The sequence below is a fragment of the Aotus nancymaae genome, unplaced genomic scaffold (assembly GCF_030222135.1).
Source record: "Aotus nancymaae isolate 86718 unplaced genomic scaffold, 86718_ANA_hifiasm-v0.15.2.pri h1tg000057l, whole genome shotgun sequence".
Taxonomy (NCBI): domain Eukaryota; kingdom Metazoa; phylum Chordata; class Mammalia; order Primates; family Aotidae; genus Aotus; species Aotus nancymaae.
In genome coordinates, this window is record NW_026988471.1 from 45,229,634 (window position 1) to 45,256,541 (window position 26,908).

The following is a 26,908-nucleotide window of genomic DNA, read 5'->3' on the forward strand; positions in this document are numbered from 1 at the left end:
AAGTTCTGCCTAATTTGGAGCATTTGACCCTGATTTGTAAAACTGCATGGCAATGGGCATCTGAGCTTTTAGGAGCTCAGCCTGAAAAATCATACCTGAGGTAAGTGAACCCTAGAAACCATCAAATGACCACACATAGAGAGGTAGTACAGCAGAGTAGTTAGGCTGGACTCAAGAACAGTCAGTCAGGATTTTAGTCTCAGCTCTATTCTCTACTAATTGTGCTACCCTGGGCACACAATTTACCTCTCTTTTTCTTTGTAAAATGAGCATAATAATGGTACCTACCACGTAGTTGTTTTATGGATAGAAGAGAGACCCAAAGATCTGCAGAGGGTCCCTGTGGGTTTTCAGCTGGGAACAGATCAGTGCCTTCAAGTGAGGAAGTTATCTGATGCTGAGGAAAGGACCACTCAAAAAGAAAAAACAAATCACGGGAGCTTACGCAGTACCAGGAGCAGTTTGTATTTCTAGCAGCCAAAATATGAAAACCTCATAATCCATGATATACCAGGGACTCAAGCATTGCCTCAGTAGCGTAGAGAAATTTAGCCCTAAAATTATGATGGTCCCACCTAACTTAAAGACTCAATAGTATTATACTGTTTCCAAAAAACTTAACTGCATCCCAGAACAAAATTTCAGAATATTTGGAGGAATACAAAAATATCTAGAATCTGAAAAAGTAAAATGGCATTCATTTTAGGTAAAATGAACTTTAGGTAAAATGTATTAAAAGTAAAATGTATTTGGCATTCAATTAGAAAAAATACTAGAGGCCAGGCATGGTGGTGCATGCCTATAGTCCCAGCTACTAAGGAAGCAGAAGGGAGGATCGCTTGAGCCCAGGAGGTCAAGGCTGCAGTGAGCCAAGATCATACCACTGTGCTCCAGCCTGGGCAACAGAGCAAGACCCTGTCTCTGAACAAAACAAAACAAACAAAAAATGAAAGGAAACAGGAAAGGAAATGAAATAGTCATAAAGGGAAACAGGAAAATATGACCCACATAAGGGAAAAAATTCAATCAATAGGAACATATGAAAATGGCACAAAATTAGCAGAAAAAGTCATCAAAATAATTAGTATAACTATATTTTATATGTTTAAGTAGGGAGAGGAAAAATTGAATATGTTAAGTAGAAACATAGAAAGTAGAAAAAAAGACTCAAATCAAACCCTAAAAATAAAAACCTCAACATCTAAAATAAAACAAACACTGGATAGAATAAAAAGACACACATCGCCAAGGAAAAGACTTGTGAGCTTGAAGACAAAGCAACAGAAAGTATCCAAAACAAAACAGAAAGAAAACATGGGGTGAGGCCAGACCATCAGTGAACTAAGCAAACAAAATACATGTAATTAAAGGAAAGGGGAGAACGAAAATACTATTTAAGGAAATAATGGTCAAAACTTTCCAAAAGTGATGCAAACCTAAGTCCACAGACACAAAAATCTCAACAAACCCCATGCAAAAGAAACTCCAAGGACATTACACTTCAGAATATCATAATTAAATTACTTAAAACCAATAATAAGAAGGAAATCTTAAAATCAGGCAGAGATCAAAGATATGCTATAACAGAGTAACAAAGATAAGAATTTTCATTGGAAACAATGCTTTAATGGAGTAAAATCTTTAAAATTTTGGGGGTAGGGGGAAGAAGCCTGTTGATCTAGCAATCTAGACATAATGAAAATGTATTTAAAAAACAAAGACAAAATAAAAAGTTCTTAGAAATGCAAAAGCTGAAATTATTCATATTATCAGATCCACATTACAAAAACATATTAAAGGAAAATTTTTTAGATGGAAGGAAAATATCAGATACATAAATAAAGAGCACTGAAAATGATTAATATGTGAGTAAATATAAAAGAATTTATTGTGTTTCGAGTCTTGAAAACAAAATTGACTATTTAAAACAAAAATAACAGCCAATAACTTAAAATGGATATAGAACTAACAGATATGACAAGAATAACACAAAGGACAGAAGAACAGAAAAGCAAGTAAACTGTTATAAGTTTTTAATACTATATATAAAGCAATAAATTGTAACTGTGATAAGTTAATATGCACAATATAAACCCTAAAACAATCACCAAAGAAAACAAAGGCATAGAACTAGAATCTAACAAAGAAAGTAAAACAGAATAATAAAAAATATGCAATAAACCCAAAAGAAGGCAGAAAAAGAGGAAAAGGGGAACAAAGAACAAATGAAATGAACAGAAAGCAAATAAGATGGCAGATTAAACCAAATCATATCATTAATATTAAATGTAAATGGTCTAAATATCCCCAGGTAAATGATAGAGAATGTCAGATTAGATAAAAAAACCAAGGCCTAACTATCTTGCCTATTAGAAATGAACTTTATAAAGACAAAAACAGGTTAAAAGTAAAAGAACAGACATAACATTAACCAGAGCACACAGAGTAAAAGAACACATTTAACACTAACCAGAGCAAACCAGGAATAAACAGGGACATTTCACAAGAAAGGTTAATTTCATCAAGAAGACATAATCCTAAATGTATATGGGACTATGTGACATTATGAGATACAGATTATGGGTTTTTGTTCATAGCTCCTGGCTCATAACTGACATAGCCCTGGCTAAGGTAAAAAGAATTTCTTTCTCTGATCTTCTCTAGCCCAAGGCAAAACTCCAATCTGATTGTAGAACATAAAAGCCACATTCCAGAAAGAGTCCTGCCCCATATTTTGAAGGAAGGAATGATGCACAAAGAGGGAAACTAGAATCTGAACAGACAGGCTTTGCTGGGTTTAGATCATACACTTTTAGTCCACTCATATTGTACTGGTGATCAATCATGCCTATCCAATGAAATCTCCATAAAAGATTCATTCAGGGAGCTTCCAGACAGCTGAACATATGGAGGTTCCTGAGAGTTGGCTTACCCAGGAAGGGTATGGAAGGTTCATGCCCCTTCCCATACCCTGCCCTTTGCATCTCTTCATCTGTAACCTTTGTAATATTCTTTATAATAAACTGGTAAACACGTTTCCCTGAGTTTCTGAGCCACTTGAGCAAATTAATCAAAGCCACTCAGTCTATAGTGCTTTGTTTTCACAGCCCAAGCTAAGACACTGATAGTCAGTACAAAGTTTCAAGAAGAAAACACAGAAGTTACTGACATGTTTGCTGAGGATTGGGGTACTTTCAATGAGGTCATGGAACTTGAAACCCAACTTAAAGTTGGTTAGTCCTAAGTTCCAGAGGCCACGACGTATGACTGGTGACTAAAGGCAGGGGCAGTTTGTGGACTAAGACCTCAACCAGGCGATCTGACACTATCTCCAGGTAGATAACGTCAGAATTGAATTAGAGGATACCCAGCTGGCACCCACTACAGAACTGATTGCTTATGTGTTGGTGGGGAGAAATCCCAACACATTTTGGGGTCACAGAAGTCTCGTGTTGATATGAGAGCAAAGGAAATACGGTTTGAATTTTTCCTAACAGCCAAATAACAGAGCTTTAAATTACATAAAGCAAAAACTTATGAAATCACAAGAAGTAACTATGAAATTTAGAAAATCCTCAAATATTCAGAGACATGAATTGCAGAAGAAATTTAAGAAGAGCAAATTATAAAGTAATTTTTAACTGAAGGGAAATGAAAACACAACATATCAAAATTGTGAGACACAATGAAAGCAATGCTTTAGGAAATTCACAGTACTGAAATGCTTTTATTAGAAAACAGAAAACATCTCAATTCAGTGGTCTTGGCATCCATACTAAAGATTAGAAAAAAAATAGATGATCATATATGTAAAAATCCTCAACAAAATACCAGCAAACTGCAATAGCACATTAAAAAGATCATTCACTGTGATCAAGTGGGACTCATTCCTGGGACGCAAGGATGATTCAACACATGTAAGTCAATGAATGTGACACACCATATCAATAAAATGAAGGACAAAAACCATATAATCATCTCAATAGATGCAAAAAAAATCATTTGACAAACTTCATCCTTTCATTGTAAAAACTCTCAACAAATTAGTTGTAGAAGTAATGTAACTCAACATAATGAAGGCCCATATGACAAGCACACAGCTAACATCATACTCAACAGTGAAAAGTTGAGAGCTTTTTCTCTATAATTCGGAACAAGAGAAGGATGTTCGCCCTTACCACTCTATTCTATATAGTGATAGAAGTCCTAACCAAAGCAATCAGGCAAGAAAAAGAAACAAAAGCATCCAAATAGGAAAGGAAGAAGTGAAATTGCCTCATTGCTGATGACATGATCTCATACATAGAAAACCCTAAGGATTTCACACAACAAAACTGTTAGAATTGATCAACAAATTCAGTAGAGTTGCATGATACAATAATCAACATACAAAAATCAGTAGTGTTTTTATATACTAACAGCAAACTATTTAAAAAAGAAATTAAGAAAACAATCCTATTCATAATAGCATTAAAAAATGAAATAGGAACAAATTTAATCAAGGAAGTAAAAAATCTATATATGAAAACAATAAAACATTGATGAAAGAAATCAAAGATGACACAAATAAATGGAAAGAGATCTTATACTCATGGATTAGAATATTTATTAAATGTCCATACACTACCCAAAGCAATTCACAGATTCCATAAAATTCCTATCAAAATTCTGATGTCATTTTTCACAGAAATAGAAAAAAAAAAACACTTCTAAAATTTGTATGGAACCCCAAAAGATCCCAAATAGCCAAAAGCAATCTTCGGCAACAAGTTCAAAGCTGAAGGCATCACATTCCTTGATTTCAAAGTATATTATAGAGGCAGGACAAGCTTGCAGTTCCCACTCAGATGGACAGAGCAGCATGTGGAGACCACATTGTGAACTGCTGCTCCAAGAACTACTGCAGGAACATACTAGGAAAGCTGAGAGAATCCATAAACCCTTTGCAGGAACCAGATCACTGCTGCAGGCTCCCTGAGATGCCAAAAAACTAACTGCAGTTGATGCACTCTTGAAAGTGCCACCTCCTGGCTGGAGGCAACCAACACAAAACCAGCACACTAAACAAAAACACAGCCAAAGATCCTCACAGAGTCCACTCACTCCCCTGCTGCCTCTACCAGAGCAGGCGCTGGTCTCCACAGCTGAAAGACCTAAAGATGGATCGCATCACAGCACTCTTTGCAGACACTCCCCAGTGCCCACCCAGAGCCTGCTAGCTCCACTGGCTGGCTAGACCTAGAAGAGCAAAAATCCAGTTCAGCTCTCAGGAAGCCTCATTCTTAGGGGAAAAGGGAGAACACCACATCAAGGGAGCACCCTGTGGAAAAAAAGAATCTGAACAGCAGCCCTTGAGTCCCAGATCTTCCCTCTGACATAGTCTACCCAAATAAGAAGGAACCAGAAAAGCAATTCTAGTAATATGGCAAAACAAGGTTTTTTAACACCCCAAAAGATAGCAGCTCACTAGCAATGGATCTAAACTAAGAAGAAATCTTTGGAATTGCCAGAAACAGAATTCAGAAGGTCGTTTATTAAGCTAATCAAGGAGGCATCAGAGAAAGGTGAAGTCCAACTTAAAGAGAGAAAAAACATGATACAGAATATGAAAGGAAAACTCTTCAGTGAAATAGACAGCAAAAATAAAATACAATTACAACTTCTGGAAATCAAGGATACACTTAGAGAAATGCAAAATGCATGTAAAATCTCGGCAACAGAATTTAACAAGCAGAAGAAAGAACTTCAGAGCTTGAAGACAAGGCTTTTGAATTAACCCAACTGTCAAAGACAAAGAAAAAAGAATTTCAAAAAAATAAACAAACCCTCCAAGAAGTTTGGGACTATGTTAAATGTTCAAACCTAGGAATAATTGGTGTGCCTGAGGAAGAAGAGAAATCTAAAAGTTTGGAAAACATATTTGAGGGAATAATCAAGGATAACTTCCCCAGCCTTGCTAGGAATCTAGACATCCAAATACAAGAAGCTCAAAGAACACCTGAAAAACTCATCACAGAAAGATCACCACCTAGGCACAAAGTCATCAGGTTATGTAAAGTCAAGAGGAAGGAAAGAATCTTAAGAGGTGAGGCAAAAGTATCAGGTAACCTATAAAGGAAAACCTATCAAATTAACAGCAGATTTCTTAGCAGAAACCCTACAAGCTAGAATGGATTGGGGTCCTATTTTTAGCCTCCTTAAGCAAAACAATTATCAGCCAAGAATTTTGTATCCAGTGAAACTAAGCTTCATAAATGAAGGAAAGATACAGTTTTTTCCAGACAAACAAATGCTGAGAGAATTCACCACTACCAAGCCAGAACTACAAGAACTGCTTAAAGGAGCTCTTAATCTTGAAACAAATCCTTGAAAAACACCCAAATAGAATCTCCTTAAAGCACAAATCTTACAGGACCTATATAACAATAACACAATGAGAAAAAAGGTATTGAGGCAACAAGGAGCATGATGAATAGAATAGTACCTCTTATATCAATATAAACACTCAATGTAAATGGCTTAAATGCTCCGCTTAAAAGACACAGAATGGGGAGGGACAGCAGAGGGTGTAGAGGTTGGGGAGGGATAACATGGGGAGAAATGCCAGATGTGGGTGACAGGGAGATGGAGGCAGCAAACCACCTTGCCATGAGTGTACCTATGCAGCAATCCTGCATGATCTGCACATGTACCCCAGAACCTAAAGTACAATGTAAAAGAAAAAGATACAGAATGGCAGAAAGGATAAGAATTCACCAATCAAATTTCGGCTTTCAGGAGACTCACCTAATGCATGAGGACTCACATAAATTTAAGGCAAAGTGATGGGAAAAGATATTCCATGCAAATGGACACCAGAAGCTAGCAGGAGTAGCTATTCTTATATCAGACAAAACAAACTTTAAAGCAACAGCAGTTAAAAAAAGACAAAGAGGGATATTATATAATAATGAGTCCAGCAGGAAAATATCACAATTCTGAATATATATACACCTAACACTGGAGATCCCAAATGTATGAAACAACTACTACTAGATCTAAGAAATGAGATAGATGGCAACACAATAATAGTGGGGGACTTTAATACTCCACTGACAGCACTAGATAGGTCAAGACAGAAAGTCAACAAAGAAACAACGGACTTAAACTATACCCTAGAACAAATGAACTTAACAGGTACTTACGGAACATTCTACCCAACAACTGCAGAATATACATTCTATTCATCAGCACATGGAACATTCTTCAAGACAGACCAAGGCGACAAAACAAGTCTCAGTAAATTTAAGAAAATCAAAATTATATCAAGTACTCTCTCAGACCACAGCAGAATAAAACTGGAAATCAACTCCAAAAGAAACCCTCAAAACCATGTAAATGCATGGAAATTAAATAAACTGCTCCTGAATGATCATTGGGTCAACAATGAAATCAAGATGGAAATTTAAAAATTCTTTAAACTGAATAGTGACAAAACCTATCAAAACCTCTAGGATACAGCAAAAGCAGTGTTAAGAGGAAAGTTCATAGCCTTAAATGCCTACATCAAGAAGTCTGAAAGAACACCGACTGACAATCTAAGGTCGCACCTCACAGAAATGGAGAAACAAGAACAAACCAAATGCAAATCCAGCAGAAGAAAAGAAATAACAAAGATCAGAGCAAAAGTAAATGAAATTGAAACAATCAACAAACAAAAACTACAAAAGATAAATGAAACAAAAAGCTTGTTCTTTGGAAAAACAAGATTAATAAATCATTAGCAAAATTAACCAAGAAAAGAAGAGAGAAGATCCATAAGCTCAATCAGAAACAGAATGGGAGATACTACAACCAATACGACAGAAATACAAAAGATTTTCACAGCTATTATGAATTTTTACACGCATAAACTAGAAAAGATAGAGGAGATGGATAAATTCCTGGAAATATACAACACTCCTAGATTAAACCAGGAAGAAACAGAATCTCTGAACAGACCAGTAATAAGCAGCAAGGTTGAAATGGTAATTTAAAAACTGCCAACAACAAAAAAAAGTCCAGGACCCGATGGATTCACAGCTGAATTCTATCAGACATTCCAAGAAAATTGGTAATAACCCCAGTGATACTATTCCAGAAGATAAAGAGGGAATCCTCCCTAAATCATTCTATAAAGCTAGTATAACCTCAATACCAACCCAGGGAAGGACATAACAAAAAGACACCTACAGACCAATAATGATAAAAAGACTAGTCCAGCAGGAAAATATCACAATTCTGAGTATATATGCACCTAACACTGGGGCTCCCAAATTGATAAAATAATTACTACTAGACCTAAGACATGAAATAGATGGTAACACAATAGTAGTTGGGGACCCGATGAACACAGCCAGGTGTGGTGGCTCATGCCTGTAATCCCAGCACTTTGGGAGGCTGAGGTAGGCAGATCACAAGGTCAGGAGTTCAATACCAGCCTGGCCAATATAGTGAAACCCCATCTCTACTAAAAATACAAAAATTAGCCATGATGGCACACACCTGTAATTCCAGCTACTTGGGAGGCTGAGGCAGGAGAATCACTTGAAACTGGAAGGTGGAGGTTGCAGGGTGAGCTGAGATTGTACCACTGCACTCCAGCCTGGGTGAAAGAGCAAAACTCTGTCCCAAAAAAAAAAAAGAAAGATAATCCAACATCATCAAGTAGGTTTCATACTAGGAATAAAGGGATGGCCTAACATACATAAGTCAATAAATATAATATACTTCATAAACAGAATTAAAAATTAAAAATTACATTATCATCTCAATAGATGCAGAAAAAGCATTTGACAAAATCAAGCATCCCTTTATGATTAAAACCCTCAGCAAAATCAGCATAGAAGGGACATATCTTAAGGTAATAAAAGCCATCTACGACAAACTCACAGCCAACATTATACTTAACAGAGAAAAGTTGAAAACATTCCCCTGAGAACTGAACAAGACAAAGATGCCCACTTTCACAATTTCTATTCAACATATCCTGGAAGTTCTAGCCAGAGCAATCAGGCAAGAGAAAGAAAGGGCATCCAAATTGGTATAAAGGAAGTCAAACTATCCCTGTTTGCTGATAATATAATCATATACTTAGAAAACCCTAAGACTCATCCTAAAAGTTCCTAGAACTGGTAAATGAATTCAGCAAAGTTTCGGGATACAAAATTAATGTACACAAATCTGCTATACGCCAACAGCAACCAAGCTGAGAATCAAATCAAGAACTCAATCCCTTTTACAATAGCTGCCAAAAAGATAAAATACTTAAAAATATACCTGACCAAGGACGTGAAATACCTCTACAAGGAAAGCTACAAAACACTGCTGAAAAAAATCACAGATGACACAAATAAATGGAAACACATTCCATGCTCATGGATGAGCAAAATTAATATTGTGAAAATGACCATATTGCCAAAAGCAATCTACAAATTCAATGCAATCCCCATCAAAATACTACCATCATTCTTCACAGAACTAGAAAAAACAATCCTAAAATTCATATGGAACCAAACAAGAGCCTACATAGCCAAAGCAAGACTAGGCAAAAAGGACAAATCCAGAGACATCACATTATCTGACTTATACACTATAAAGCTATAGTCACCAAAACAGGATGGTACTGGTATAAAAACAGGCACATAGACCAATGGAACAGAATAGAGAGCCCAGAAATAAAGCCAAATACTTATAGCCAACTGATCTTTGACAAAGCAAACAAAAACATAAACTGTGGAAAGGACACCCCATTCAACAAATGGTGCTGGGATAGTTGGCAAGCCACCTGTAGGAGAATGAAACTGGATCTTCATTTCTCACCTTATACAAAAATCAACTCAAGAGGGATCAAAGACTTAAAGCTAAGACCTGAAGCCATAGATTCTGGAAGATAACATCAGAAAAACTCTTCTAAACATTGGCTTAGGCAAAGACTATATGACCAAGGACCCGAAAGCAAATGCAACAAAAACAAAGATAAATAAACAGGACTTAATTAAACTAAAAGTCTTCTGCACAGGAAAAGAAATAATCAGCAGAGTTAAGAGACAGCTTACAGAGTGGGAGGAAATCTTCACAATCTATACATCTGACAAAGGACTAATATCTAGAATCTAAAAGAACTGAAATCAGCAAGAAAAAGAAAAAACAATCCCATCAAAAAGTGGACTAAGGACATGAATAGACAATTCTCAAAAGATACAGAAATGGCTAACAAGCATGTGGAAAAGTGCTCACCATCACTAATTATCAGGGAAATGTCAAAACCACAAAACCACAATGTGATACCACCTCACTTCCGTAAGAATGGCCATAATAAAAATAATAATAATAATAATAGATGTTGGCATGGAAGCAGTGAAAAGGGAACACTTATACACTGCTGGTGAGAATGTAAACTAGTACAACCATTATGGAAAACAGTGTGGAGATTCCTTAAAAAACTAGATCTACCGTTTAATCCAGCAATCCCACTAGTAGTTATCTACCCAGAGGAAAAAAGTCATTATACAAAAAAAGATACTTGCACATACATGTTTATAGCAGCACAGTTTGTAATTGCAAAAATATGGAACCAGTCCAAATGCCTATCAATCAGTGAACGGATAAAGAAAATGTGGTATGTATGTACCATAGAATACTACTCAGCCATTAAAAAAAGGAAAAAAGTAGGCCGGGTGCGGTGGCTCAAGCCTGTAATCCCAGCACTTTGGGAGGCCGAGACGGGTGGATCACGAGGTCAAGAGATCGAGACCGTCCTGGTCAACATGGTGAAACCCCGTCTCTACTAATACAAAAAATTAGCTGGGCATGGTGGCGCGTGCCTGTAATCCCAGCTACTCAGGAGGCTGAGGCAGGAGAATTGCCTGAACCCAGGAGGCGGAGGTTGCGGTGAGCCGTGATCGCGCCATTGCACTCCAGCCTGGGTAACGAGCGAAACTCCGCCTCAAAAAAAAAAAAAAAAAAAAAAGAAAAAAGTAATGGCATTCACAGCAATCTGGATGGAACTGGAGACTTATTCTAAGTGAAGTAACACAGGAATGGAAAACCAAACATTGTATGCTCTCACTCATGTGAGAGCTAAGCTATAAGGATGCAAAGGCATAAGAATAATACACTGGACTCTGGGGACTTGGAGGAAAGGGTGAGGGAGGTGAGGGATAAAAGACTGCACAATGGGTACAGTGTACCCTGCTCGGGTAATGGGTGCATCAAAACCTTAGAAATCGCCACTAAAGAACTTATGCATGTAACCAGACACTACCTGTTCCCCAAAAATCTATTGAAATAAAAAATTTAAAAGATCCACAAAGAATAGTGAAATCTGAATGAAGTCTAGAGTTTTAGTTATTAGTTTAAAAAAAAAAAAGTCAAACTCATAGAAACAGAGTAGAATGGTGGTTACCAAGGGCCGAGGAGCCGGGGTGGGTTTAGGAGATGTTGTTCAAAGGATAGAAAATTTCAGTTAATCAAGAATAAAAGAGAGAAGAATGAATTGCCAATATCAGGAATAAGAGAAGTAACATTATTACACATTCTGGATATTAAGAAGGTAATTAGTGAATACCATGAATAATTTTATGCCAATAAGTTGAAAAACTTAGGTAAAATGGACAAATCCCTTGAGAGACTCAAAAGACTAGACTCACTCAAGAAAAAAATAACATGAGTAGTTTTATGTCTTTTTAGGAAAACTCTAGTCTCCAATGGCTTCATTGATGATTTCTAGCAAATATTTAAGAAATAAACGTCAGTTCTACATGCATATACTCTTCCCAAAAACTGAAGAGAAGGGAAATCTTTCCAATTCACCATTGGAATCTAGCATTCTCCTAATATCAAAACCAGGCAAAGATATCTAAGTAAAACTAAATAAATAAATAAAACCAAAAAACAGTATTCCTCATAAACATAGGTGCAAAAATCCTTTTTAAAAACTTCCAGCAAATTGAATCTAGTATATGTAACAGATAATAGATGATGACAAAGTGGTGTTTATCCCAAGAATGCAAGGTCAGTTACACACTTGAAAGCTAATAATTTAATTAATTTTAATACCTTAAAAAGGAAAATCCATACATATAAAGATATGGTCAATTGATTTTTGACAAAAATGCAAAAGTAATTCAGTGATAAAAAAGGAGTCTTTTCAACAAATGGTGCTGGAACAACTGGATATCCATGTGCAGAAAATGTGAATCTCCATCCATCCATACCTTGTACCACACTCACACACAATTTATTAAGGAATATATGGTAACTTCCATCACTTAGGATGTGGTTCTCAGCCCTATCACAACACAATTCATAATCTAAATGCTCCCATGAACAATGCCATTCAAACCTCCAGGGAATCTCTTCTACCCATCAGGCCAGAAAGATTTATGGGTTTTGCCACTGCCAACATCAGATACAGACACTTCCTCAAAATGTGGAAAGGATTTAAGTGACAAAGCACTTAGGTAAAAGACTAGACAAATTAACTTTCCAAATCTTAAGTCTCAACATGAATTCAATAGATTCTTACATGAAAAAAAAAATTCTTTCCCAGCAGTGTTAGTTATTCATTTTCCTGCTTCTTTTATGTTCCAATTAATGGTTCCAGAAGTACTCACAAATTACTGCCAATTTCATAGTACTTACTCGTGATGACTAAGGAGTATTTTGCCAATATTAAACCATTCATACTATTTTTTAATTTGCATATATGTAGGTCTAGATGTAATATGCATGAAATGTAATTCTGATTCTTCACCTTGGCAACTAGACTTTGGATGCTAGAATTATGAATAGTTTATATTTATAAAAACAATATGTGTTAAATAGCTAGTTAAAAAAACTTTCAGATTTTTTTTAATTTTAATTTAATTTTTATTTTAACTTTTGAGACAAGCTTTGACTCTGCTGCCCAGGCTGGAGTGCAGGGGCACGATCCCAGCTCACTGCAGCCTTGACCTCCCAAGCTCAAGCTATCTTCCCTCCTCAGCCTCTCAAGTAGCTAAGGCTACAGATGTGCACCACCACATCCACCTAATTTATTTATTTATTTTTTTGTAGAAATGGGGCTTCATCATGTTGCCCAGGCTGGTGTCAAATTCTTGGGCTGAAGTGATCGCCTTAGCCACCCAAAGTTCTGGGACCATAGGTACGAGCTACATCCAGCATGTTTCAGATTTAAATTATTTTTACTTAGAATTTTGATAGCAATTACAGTCTGTATTTCATCTTTTATTTCAGTAAGTAATTTTGCACAGTTGAGAAAAAATATAATTTTTGAAACACTCATGAAAGATAATTTTTAGTATTAGCTAGAATATTTAATGAAGATATATTCAAATTTCAAATACCTGAGTACATTCAAATACTTTTTAAAAATGCCTTAGATGTTTGAGATGTAAAAACAAAAGATATGCTAGAAATTAAAAATGGGGAGGTAGAACTAAGGAAAGAAAAAAAATGAGAGAAAAAAGTAATAGAAAAATATTCAAAGTGGTGATCAGTTAAGTTTAATACTGGAAACAATGAAAGTAAACAGACCTCTGTTAAACATGACCCAAAACAGAATGTGAGAAAAAATACACTAAAAAATCTTAACTCAATGAAGCATAATTTTTTATCAAAATAAAAACAAGCAAGAAAATTATTCTTATCAACTCTATGATGTGAATAAGTCAGATAAAACTCTTGCAACTTCATACTAAACGAAGATTTGATTATTGTTTGACAATGAAAAAAACTGATCTAATGCACACTCAGAATTAAAAATTTACGCTCTGTCCTTTCTCTTACAAAAAGAAAATCATGTTTTAGAATTGGTATATTCCAGGTAAAAGAAAGAAAACTCCATGGCTTTACCCTGCTTATTGGACAATGATTGTAGGAAACAGCAGTCACATGTTTCTCACAGCAAGAGAATATATCTCAAACACAATCTGATAGGAACTAATGTTTACAACTTTCCATTTGATGAACATGCAAGAAAATTTAACACTTCATTTTACACCAAAACTATTTCAAATGGAGAAACTGGAAATGAAGAATTTTGTAACTATTGCTATGTTTTGTAATCAATATTCAAAATTAGCATTGATCATGAAAATAAAATACTTGTGACTGGACAGACCCAGGTACCTGGTTAATAAAAAACAAAACATCACTTGCACACAAAAGATATGCATGCAACTATTATACTAAAAGTTAAAAAACAAGGCTAACTAAACAGCAAACCTATGATAGTACTCAATCAAGTGAACACTGAAAACCTACTAAAAATACAAAAACTAGCTGGGTGTGATGGAGGGCCCCTGTAATCCCAGTTACTCGGGAGGCTGAGGCGGGAAAATCATTGATCCCAGGAAGGGGAGGTTACAGTGAGCTGAGATTGTGCCACTGTACTCCAGCCTAGGAGGCAAAGGGAGACCCCTTCTCAAAAAACAAAAAAAAAAAAACGTATTTTGATCCTCTGAAAAGAATAAAATTATGTCTCATTATTTTAGCCAAGCAAGTCAAAGTTCTTTAGGACATTAATCACATAATATTTCTTTAAAAATAAAGACAAGGTATAGGTTTGAAGGAAATCATTTTGAAACGGTGCTAGAGTGGCAAGATATAGAGGTGAAACTTTTTCTTTTAGAAACTTTGGTTATCATCTAAGATGGAGAATTGAAAATGAGATAATGATTCATAGGTAATAAAGTAGTGAAATCATACGTAAAATAAATGCATATAATAAAAGTGAATACTACTTTATTTAACTAGATTATAACAAGAACAAAAGTTACATGTAACAATATTCTTGATATGTACTGATGAACTACTAGAATAGGGAAACCAGGAATTGATGAATTCTCCCCCTGCTGTGAAAAGTACAAGTTCTGTATTAAGCAAAAAACTATAGAAACTACTTTCAATGAAGGAATTGATTTTTTAGTATAGGCACTAATATGATTGGTAAATTAAAAAACATTAATGAACCAGAATTGTGGCCAAATATTTAAAAGCATTACTTGTGCTATACAGCACTGCAGTTTGAATTTGTTTCTAGGAGACACAGGCTCATGTCAAAAGTGAGTGATATTCAAAAAATATTCATATATAATTTTAAGATTATATATGGAGTGTCTTGGTAAAACACATATCAAATTTGATCTCACAGATACCCTGAGATACGTGATGGAAACATTGACTAAATGTTCTTAGAATAAGTAGATTTGATCTAGACAAGATATGAAATGCACTAGATGAGCTAAGCAAAACAACAGACAATCCCCATATGAAGAGTGTATTGTGGTGTGTGGTCTTTGATATTAAAAATTGACTCTTGGCCGGGTGCAGTGGTTCACGCCTGTAGTCCCAGCACTTTGGAGACTGAGGTGGGTGGATCACCTGAGGTCAGGAGTTCAAGACCAGCCTGGCCAACATAGTGAAACCGTGTCTCTAATAAAAATACAAAAATTAGCCAGACATGGTGGCAGATGCCTGTAATCCCAGCAGTAATAACAATTGGTTATGCAACCACATTACAATGTATTTACATGTAAAGTTTTTGTTGCATTTCCTAATCAAAGTAATGCTTTAAGTATCTTGTTGACAATTTCAGCTGCTACTGCCTCTGTAGAGAGAAGTTTTTCCAATTAAAATTAGTTTTTAAAATAACTACAAAGACTCAGGAAATAATGTCTAATTTGACATTACTGTCAATTGACACAAATTTTGTGAAAAACTGAATTAAACAAAATAATTTTTATTTAAAACATATGAAAAATAAAATTTTCACTGAAACATTATCATTCCATAAACAGAATAGACAGATATTCCCAATAAAAATAAAATTCAGTTATCTCTGATGTTTTGCCAGCTTTAGCCATATCTTTTACATATCTTTCAATTTTGTAGTTATATAGCTTTGTCATGGTAGGAGAGAGTTAATGGTTTCCTAATTTATGACTTTAAATATATATTTTTTATATATAGTACAATATATATGTACTACTCCATCAATAATTCTTGCCCTAGACTCCACATATTTTAGGGCAAGACTTTATATTAGAGAAGATAAATATAGTCAAAAGTTAGTTCTTTAAAAATACTAATAAAATTGATCTTGATGAGATTGTTCAAATAAAAAGAGAAAGCTCAAATATCTGTATTATGAATAAAAACAGGGGCATCACTACAGACCTAATAGACATTGATATCTCATGATTATATGTCATAATTACATCTCATAAGAGACATTCTGAATAACTTAAAACAAATAAATTTTAAAATTTGGATGAAATGGACAAATTCCTTGAAAAATAAAATTCACCAAAATTGCCAAAAGACATGGAAAATCTAAATAGTATTATAATTTAAAAAATTAATATATAAACCTTCCCACAAAGAAGTTCTATGCTTATAAGTAAACTTTACCCAAGATTTAGTGAAGATATTTTGTCAGTCTTCCATAAACTCTTCCATAAAACCAAAAGAGACGGCAAGCTTCAAAACTGACTTTATATGATTGGTATTACCTTGATATCAAAAGCTGACTAGTGTATTTTAAGGAAGTAAAATTACAGTCCAATCTTACTCATGAACATAAATGAGAGTTCCCTACACAAATGAACAAATGCATGTGTACATGAATGAGTGCATAGGCTTATTTCCTGGTTTTTTGTAGACCTACAATAGAAATCACTCAGCCTGACAAAGTAAGGATTTCAATACCAGTCTCGGCTCATATCCTCAAGAACACCTGTATGCCAAACGACTCGGTCAAAGAGCTAACAAAGTCTGGACAAACCAACAAGCCTGGTTTAATTAGTCTGTGGGAGGTCCAAGTATCGGTATTGTTTGAAAAACCTTCCAGAGTTCCGGCAGAGATAGCGGTGAGACGCTGAGCGCGGCCAGCTCACCTGGAGCCCTCCAACCCTAGGCCAGCGGGTGAGTTGGGGGAGCCCTGGGACAGGCTGGGGTCTCGGCCCTGCAGACACCCCAGAGCCCTCCCTGGGGCTCGCACCGGCCATACCCAGGCCTTGAAGGAGCAACGACCATATTCTTCAACCCACCTCGGTGACCTGATGGTGGCGGCGGCCTCTCCCAGCCCGGACCCCGCCGACCGCTGGATCTCCAGTCCTACAGGACGCCTCCGCCGAGCCGCCCGGATGCAGAGCCTTTGAGTGGCAGCTGCCGTGGCGGGCCAGAAGCATGGCAGCGGCTGGGAGGCCGCTAGGGTGTGGCGGGGGCGGGTCTACGGAGGCCTCTTTAGGCCACAGAGCCACGTAGAACCCCAGCCTGCAGTGACTGCTCTGTCCCAGTTGAACGGGACCTACTGAGTCCTGAGGACAATGGATAAAGGCCTTAGCGGCACAGAAGGTGAGCCAAGTCCTGGAGGAGGGTAAGCAGAAGGATCAGTGGCCATCACGGTTGGTCTTCGTTCTACCAGACCTCGATGGCACAAGAGAAATGGTAAGATGACAGGCCACAGTTGGCCCGCTGGACATGCCCGCCACACTTTGGGAAGGTTTACTGGCCGTTTGTAGAAAGCCTGTGTATTTAACGTGAAAAAGTTGCTCTCAACTTCCCTCCAACCTTTTAAAACATTTTCGGTCGGGTGCGGTGGCTCACGCCTGCAATCCCAGCATTTTGGGAGGCCGAGGCGGGCGGATCATAAGGTCAAGAGATCGAGAACATCCTGGCCAACATGGTGAAACCCCGTCTCTGCTAAACATACGAAACTTATTTGGGCGCGGTGGTGCACACCGATAGTGTAAGCTACTCGGGAAGCTGAGGCAGGAGATCGCTTGAACCCGGGGGGCGGAGGTTGCAGTGAGCCGAGATCGCGCCACTGCACTCCAGCCTGGATGACAAAGCGAGACTCTGTCTCAAAAAAAAAAAAAAAAGAAAAGAAAAGAAAACATTTTCCACATCTAGGCTTTCTAGATGTACAGAGGTTGCCGACAAGTGACAGAGTTATAAAGTTGCACATCTTGTAAATTCTCATTTGTTTAAAAGAAATTATTAAAAAAAGTCTTCTGGAGGTGACTTTGAAATGGTTGTTAGATCACCTCTGGAGCGAAGCTTCCATGTTTGTTCAGTGAGTTAGAGGACATAAAACAGAAGACCTCAGAAGGAAGAGAAGGAAGTTCTAGGCCAGTCTGGTCATATTTGAAGACATTTTCATGTTGTTCTAATCTAACCGTTGTTTTGTGTACATTTTATTAATGCTCACTACTGTATATAGAGTTGACTAACGTAAAACAATCCCTTTTATAAAATGCCCTTTTGTTTTTAGGAAGTCCTGTCTTCTGACTTTGCCAATCCATCTCATGGAGCTAGACATAGTCATATACTTAGTCATTAGAATGGTGGAAGAGGGAGAAGAGGAAGGATGAAGGAAAGGGCTTTTTGCTAGTATCTCCAGATCTAGATGATAGTTTAAAATAACTTTAAGTCTGTATGAGCATTTTCAGTAAAGTGCTTCTGTTTGTTGTGGACGAGTTTTATTATTTGCAACATCTGAGCTTTATGAATGTCCTAGGGTCACAACGTATGATAAAAAAGTAGAGCTAGTGAATTAGCCTATTTGTTAATGTTTTTTGTTATAATTGATGGAAAAGATGCATCTTGGACATGGAATTGTTAAACCACATCTGAGCAGTGTATGTCAGGACTTGTTCTTTAGGCTGGCAGCAGAGGGGCAGAATGAAGTATAAAGGGAGAGATGTATGCAAATGTGTCTATATTTACATTTGACACTAGTGATTGATATATGTGCAACTCTTTTGGCTATACTATAGGAATACAGTAAGTAATTCGATGGAAACATACCTTCTTGCTAAGATTTTAATGATATAGATCTGATAAATTCTCTTAGAAGCATTTTAGTGTATTCTGTTGCTTTATGTTTCATTTTAAATTGAGCATTAAGAAAATGCAGTATTTTAACTGGAACTCTGCTAATGCTTTTATCTAGAGGCATATTGTCATTTGGGTTTTCTATGAAATTTTTTTCCCAAGAAAGGGAGGATTACATTTTTTCTAATAGATGGAGTTGGTGTAATGTATATTGCTGGTTATCAGAATACTCATAGCTTTAAGATTTTGAATTGATAAATATTCATGATGTGTGAAAAGGCATGATACATACCATGTGATCTCAAGTCCATAAAACTGAATGTTGGCCAGGCGCGGTGGCTCAAGCCTGTAATCTCAGCACTTCAGGAGGCTGAGGCAGGTGGATCACAAGGTCGAGAGATCGAGACCATCCTGGTCAACATTATGAAACCCTGTCTCTACTAATACAAAAAAATTAGCTGGGCATGGTGGCGCATGCCTGTAATCCCAGCTACTCAGGAGGCTGAGGCAGGAGAATTGCCTGAACCCAGGAGGTGGAGGTTGCGGTGAGCCGAGATCGCGCCATTGCACTCCAGCCTGGGTAACAAGAGCAAAACTCCATCTCAAAAAAAAAAAACTGGATGTTGTATCTACACACACAGGACCTAGAAGGACATGTGAAACTAAATTGCTTGTGATTGTGGATGACTTTGTTCTTTGCTTCTAGTATTTTTGTTTCCTATAATGCACACATTAGCTTTTAAAAAGTGAAGGTTATTTTTAAAAACCTGTAAAAAAAAAAATTCCAGGTGGCTCTAAAGCATAAGGTTGAGAGCCAGTAGGGTAAGTTGCTGACCCTGGTATGTAGTTAGTATTTATTCTAAGTGCAATGGAAAGGCATTATAGGGGTCAGGGAGAGACGTGACATGACCTAATTTACCTTTTAAGGCTGAGGCTTTGTGGAGAGTGGACTACGGAAGGTGACAGCAGAAGCAAGGCACTGGTTAGGAGCCGATTGGGAGGGTAAAGGGAATCAGGATACATGGCAGGCATGGGATATATGCCAGTCATGCTGACAACAGAGGTCCTGGGAGTGAAGGACAGAGAAGAACTCCTAGAGTCTGGGAATCTTTAGCAGTACCAGGCACAGAGCTCCTGTAATTTCACGTGTCAGACAGTAATCTCTGCCACCCCTTCCTCTGGCAACTCCCATAGCTTCCAGCAGGGCAGGTACCTGGTAAAGGCATATACAGATGGCTAGAATGAAGCAACCTCTCTGGCGCAATAAACCTCCAGGCTCTGCGGAAGCCCAGGTCTCCTGTGTGACTCTGATAAATTCCTTCCCTTCTCTGGCCTTTGTAAAACAGAAATTATATTTTCCACTGCCTGCCTTAAGTGCAGAGGTATTTTGAACATCCAGGACAGCAATGCATAATGACAGTTAATAACAGTTTTTAAGCACAACCACCCTGCAAGGTAGAGATTGTTAAAATAATATTACAAACATCAGAGCTGAGAGATTAAAGTAACCACCTGAGGCCAACCTGCTATCAGTGCTTATGTGGGGTTTTGATCCAGGCCAGTTTTACTTCAAATTCTAGATTCCTTTCACCACAAGATGTTGAAATTGCAACATATTAGATGATGCATTAGCAAGATGGCAGGAAAACTATTACATTCTTTCATTGTACTCATACTAAGTTGGTGGGATTCTTTTGAAAAGCAAATTGGTAGTAACTATCAAAATCCATAAAAGTGTTTCTACCCCTTCACCGTATTTAATTTATTCTGAAGAAAGCAATTTTGAATTATAAAAAGGTGCATACCTAGAACTTTTAGTTCTGCATCATTTGTAACAGCAATAAATTCACAGTAACTTAAATAGGGGACTTGTTTAAAAAAAAAAAACTATGGTGTCAAAGGAGTACTATACAGTAATAGTTCTCCATGAAGGATGATTTTGCCTGCTCCCCGCCCAACCAAGAGACATTTGACAATGTCTGAAAACATTTTGATTGTCCCAACCTGGGCGGAAGGGTGTGTTCTATTGGCACCTGATGAGGAATGACCAAGGATACTGCCAAACATCCTGCAATGTATAGGACAGCCTCCCAAAATGTCAATAATGCAGAGGTTGAAAAAACCCCTATTATGCAGAAATTCAATATGATTAATGAAGATTTTATGACTTAATAGAGAAAAAGTAGAGTTCCAAATTTGGGTCACACCGTGATTACAACCATCGAAAACCTTATCTTGCATAAAAAACAGCAGATGAAAACACAGGAAACTGAAAAAAAAATACGCTGATGGAAGTAGAAATAAATCTCATTCTTTGAAAAGTTTTCTTTAATGATGTTATTTTTTCCATGCAAAAATTTGGAAAAAAAATGAAGTACAACATGCTACAGATACCTGTTGTCATTGTTGTTATCCAGATCAAACACTGTACCAGCACATTTTTGTGCTCAATTAATTCTTCTGGAAGGAAAGAAGGTATTTTGTTTGTTTGTTTTACAAAAGTTATGTGAACAGATTCAGATCAAAAGCGGAATTTTTAGAAAGTCATGCAACTGTCATATCCATTACATTGAAAGACTCCTTCTGATGCAAGGAACACAAATCAAACTGGAACTAGCTTACACAAGAAAAGACATATTGGTTCATGTGACTGGGGGAAAAACGTCTGGCGTCAAGTCATGTGCACCCAAGAGCAGAAACAGTGCTATCTGCTGCTTGGTATGCTCTGTGCCTTTGCTCTCTTTCACTCTCAGACTACCCACTACATATTCATTCTCTGAGTGTGACCCTCATCCTCTATTGCATATTGCTTTCTCACTGGGAACACAGGTGATACAAATGTTTTGATGGCGCACATGCTCCAGTAAATTCCTGGTAGAGGATACATGGGAGGTAAAATTCTGAGAACTTGCATTTCTAGAATTTGTCGACCTCCCAAAGTGCTGGAATTATAGGTGTGAGCCGCTGCCCAGAAGTTATTTTATAATATAACTCTTTTAATCTCAGAGTTAATAAATAATCTGCTAAGACTTACTGAGGACTTTTTTTCCATAGGATCTCAGTAGAAAACCGTAAGAGTGGTACTGGGAGGGGGCACTATCTTGAGAGGAAAAATGCTGGTGGGACCTCGGCGTTTGCAGTAAGAAAGAAAAGCTGAAAGAAATGCAAACATTCATTCAAAAGCTGCCTAAATTATCTATCTCCTCTTTATAAAATAGGGCTCAGATGGGACTAGAATAGAGCTAAAATGTGTCATAAAATGTTTGTACCTTGAACTGAACATTCATTGCCTCATGTAATACACTAAGCAGAGCCAGGCACCTAGAAGTCATCTGCCGTAAATGTTCCCATTGTTCCCAAATCTTGGCTCCCTTTCTTGAGAGATGATTGGTAGACACTCATGGCCATGTGACTTGAGTACTTTTCTGTAAGTGGGGTATGCTTTACTGCCCATGTCAGGCTCAGCCACGAGACTCAGTTGAGTCCATGGGATGTGAATGGAAATGACAGGGAAAAGCACGAGGGGCGATGCAAGTTTTTTCCAGTTCTCTTGTACTTTCCCTGCATCATCACTTGTCTTGAATCTGGGCTTCTCCTTCAGCTGGTTCCCAGATGAGAAGACATGGAGCAGCACCCCAGCTAATCCAGAGTATTCTTGAAACAGAAACAAACCTACATTTTGTAAGCCACTGAAGTATGAGGGTTACTTGTTAGCATGACAAAGCTGATTAATACTGAGTCCCACATACAGCTAACAAGGAAAAGCAGGAGGAGTAGGAAGATGAGAGTGTAGAACAACAGGAGGAGGAGGCAAGAAAGATGGAAAGGAGGAAGATGATGAAGAGGAGAAGGAGACTTTCAGTATCTCTTGTTGCTTAGAATCATGTTAATGTCTGTGAGAAGTAAAAGACCAAGGTTAGGATATATATGTTGCCCTTTAGAATATGAAAATCTAGTTGGAGAGGAACCACAGACAAATAAAATGTCCTAGTCACAGGGACAGCAGAATTTAAGGACCAAGCATGCTCCAGACCAAAGGCTGCAGAAATTCTAGCTGTAGAGGGATAACTGTTAGAGGGGTAGAGAGAACTGAAATAACTTAAACTGAGCATTGAAGGATGCATAGCACTTGAATGTTGAAGAAGAGGGGAGGTCAGTGTAGGCTGAGCAAAGAGCACAAGAGTGTGGGGGAGTGGGGGAAGCCAAGGGGAGAGGCCACAGCCAGAGAAGACATTCTTGGCTTGAGGATGCCATGACTTCTCCTGAGAGTCATCCCAAGAACCTCTGCCTCTTCATCAGGAATGTATCAAGACTTAAGGCCCACCTGTCTTTTTGATGGATGAAATGAGGTTAATCAATCAGAAACCTGCACATGTGAGCCGAGCCACAGAGATGCATGAGACTTCGCCGTGCAAAGGGGAGAGGGGTGCTTAGAGCAGCTGCTGGTTCCCCCAGATGTACAGCTAACTGGGCTGTGGAGTCTTGACCCGGGGCATGTTTGGCTTTCTGACCCAAATCACCCACAAAGTCTGACTGGATTTCTGAAGAATGAGCCCAGACTTTCCATTTCTGGAACACCTCTGTGATTCCTTAAAAAAATCAAACCTCATGGTTTGAGCATATTGCATGTAACCAGTAAGGGTTAGAAGAGGGTTTTGCAGAGCTGAGATGCAAACAGATGCTGACCTTTGTTCTCTCAGGCAGATACTCCCCTGTTTGCTCTTTCCTCTGGAATTTCCCACATACTGTGCTGACCTTCACCAAGGGATAGTAGGCTCTTAAAAATTCTGACTTGCCCTAACTTGTTCATAAAGGTATTCATGGCAGCTGCAGATCTCCATGCAGCTCAATTATAGTTTTGTTTCAATGAGAAAATTGGGCCAAAGGAAAAATAAAGTGGGCAAAAGAGATAAAACAAGGAATAAGACACAATACTAAGGAGAGAGAGGACCTCAAATTTTACAGTGTGCCTCCTGTGGCAAATCCACAGAGGGTAATATGGGTTACAAGTTTTCTGTTTTCTAAAAGATAACAGATGCCAGGTGAAGTCCAGGTTGTCCTGGTACTGAAATCAGGGAGAATTTTCCTCCACCCCAATGTAGTAGGTTGGAATGAATTCCACTTTTCATAATGACCCACAATGAATACAATAGCAGGTTTCAGTTCCTCAGTATAGACTAACAACACACGCCAAAGTTCCATCAATCAATTGAATTATTTGAAAGACCAAGTCAATTCAGCTCAGTCTGCAACCATCTGGTGGTACCTCTTGACCCAAGGATAGTGTGTAGAATATGGAAAAAGAGATGAATGGCTTATCCTTCAAGCAATCTTCTATGAACATTATTTCTTTTTTTAAAAAAAATGAGCTTCTGATAAGAATAGAGCTGCAGAGTTTGAAGTTATACTACCAGGCAAAAACTTGAGATTCACACAATGTATTGTTCTTGTTAAAGGAAGACTGGATATGCTTTGGCCATAAGCCAAGTGAAGGGTTGGGGCTTATGTCCTCTTTTGCCAGTTTAAGGAGTCTAATCAGGATTGGAGCCAGCATGAAAATTCACTGAACCTCCACCCAGAAGAGGGCCAACAAGAGCAGCAATGTTTCCCACATGAACTTGTTCTGCATCTATTTCATCCTGTGGCAAAGTTCCAAACGTTGTATGTCATAGAGATCAGCCTCTAGCATTTTAGCCTAGAAAATGTTCAAAGCAGCTATTACTAATTGCCCACTAAGACTACAAAACATTTAATAAACCACCCAGGACATTCTAATCATAATACCAGTTCACAGCTAAAAAATATTGTGTGGCCTAACCAAAATGAGCTATGCACAATTACCTTCTTAAGTCATAAAATGAGAGTGCTATCGTGAGAAAGAAGGGGGAAGACTGTACCAATGTTTTTAAAAGGTTTGGATATCACTATGAATTGTTATCACTGAAAATAGTTACTTGTCCCCACAAAGTCTTCTGATGATGTGAAAAGAAAGTTCTAAAGAATTCTCATTTTCTTTTCCCTTCTTGCCCCACTGTCTACAGCTCACTCAGCTTACCCATTAAACCCTGAGGATCTGTTTCACTTTTTCCTTTCCACACAAACATCACAGTAACAGTCTGGCCTTCCCAAACCACTACTGGCAACTTCAACTGAACTGAAGTTATCAGTTAACTCTAGGAGACCGGCTCTGATCCCAAGACACTGTGACATTGTCTCTATTGGAAGTCACAACCTTCACCTGCCAACCTGGACTCATCCCATAGGAAAGTGAAGGAACATTTCTTTTCTTATTCATCTGAAGCAACAAATTTGGGACACAATTCAAATTAGCCTTAAATTCCTTAAGTGGGAAGAATTAGCCTTATAAATTAGTTTATAAATTCCCCATGACACCTAATAGAGTATTGCATACACAGTAGGAGCTTGACAATAATTGCTACCGTTTGGCATACACTGTCTTTATTGCAGGAGCTGTACTTGAAGCTGTACATAATTATTTCATGCATACATTTTGTCATTCATTCTAACTCTCCTAGAAAGGTATTATACCCATTTTTAAGATGGAGAAATAAAGGCTCTGGCAAATGCATTGACTCATCTAAGACAATACAGCTGGTAAGTAGCAGAGTAAACTTTGATCCCAAGACTGACCCATGCAAAGCCTGAACTCTTTCTGTTTTATAGGCTGTCTCCCTATAAACATTTCATTCCTCCAGTGACTGTTGTACCAATGATGGAAGTCACAGATGGGCAAACTTTGGCTCACTATATCATATAAACTACCTAACAAAGTCCAGCAACAATATAGATCATGACGTAGTGAGTATCATCACAGTAATGTCTTTCTGGCTGAGATAGAGAGGATCATTACTCTGGTTGAAAAACTGGACTAGATGATCTCAATATCTAAAATAAAAAAGCAAAGACTGAGAGTCATATTCTGATCCACAAGGCCAAAGTTAAATTCCAGGTTTGTTTCATTTCAGAAATGCATATTAAGTGTAAGTGCCTCACATATGAGATACTATGTTTCAGAAGACAGAGACAACAGAAAAGATGCGGTTACCAGTACGGGAGAAGTATTATTATTTAAGCTAGATATTGAAGAGAAATAAGACTTTAGAAAATTGGGGTAGAAAACATTTGAAAGCTATACCTAGTAGCAGATGAAAAGTATAGGGGTATTCAAACACAGGAGGATGAGAAACTATAGAAAAAGTTTAGAGAAATAAAGGTACTTCACAGAATATAGTGGAAGGGAAGCACTGAAAGGTAAATTGAAGCCAGGTTTTAGAAGGCTTTGAATTACTAAAAAATCTGGATTTTAGGCTGGGCTCAGTGGCTCACGCCTGTAATCCCAGCACTTTGAGAGACAGAGGTGGGTGGATCAAGAGGTCAAGAGATCAAGACCATCCTGGCTAACATGGTGAAACCCTGTCTCTACTAAAAATACAAAAAGTAGCTGGGCATGGTGGCGCATGCCTGTAGTCCCAGCTACTTGGGAGGCTGAGGCAGGAGAATTGCTTGAACCTGGGAAGTGGAGCTTGCAGTGAGTCGAGATCATACCACTGCACTCCAGCCTGGAGAGAGGGAGACTCTGTCTCAAAAAAAAAAACCAAAACAACAACAACAAAAAATCCAGATTTTAGTTGATTGCATTTGGAAACCATTGAGACTTTAGAACAAGACAGTGATTTGTTCATGGCTGTGGCTTAAGCAGATCAATCTTAATCCTCAATAAAATATTAACAAATAGAATCCAACAATGTATAAAAAGAATTATACACCATAACCAAGTGGAATTTATCCCAGGTATGCAAGGCTGGTTCAGCATTTGAAAAATCAATATAATCCACTGCATCAATAAGCAAAAGAAAAAAAGTCATATGATATCAATTGTTAAAGAAAAAGCAATTGGCAAATCCAACACCCATTCATGATAAAACTCTCAGCAAATTAGAAATAGAGGGAAACATCATCAACTTCATAAAGAACATCTGCAAAGAACCTGTAGCTAATATCATATTTCATAGTGAGAAACTGGATG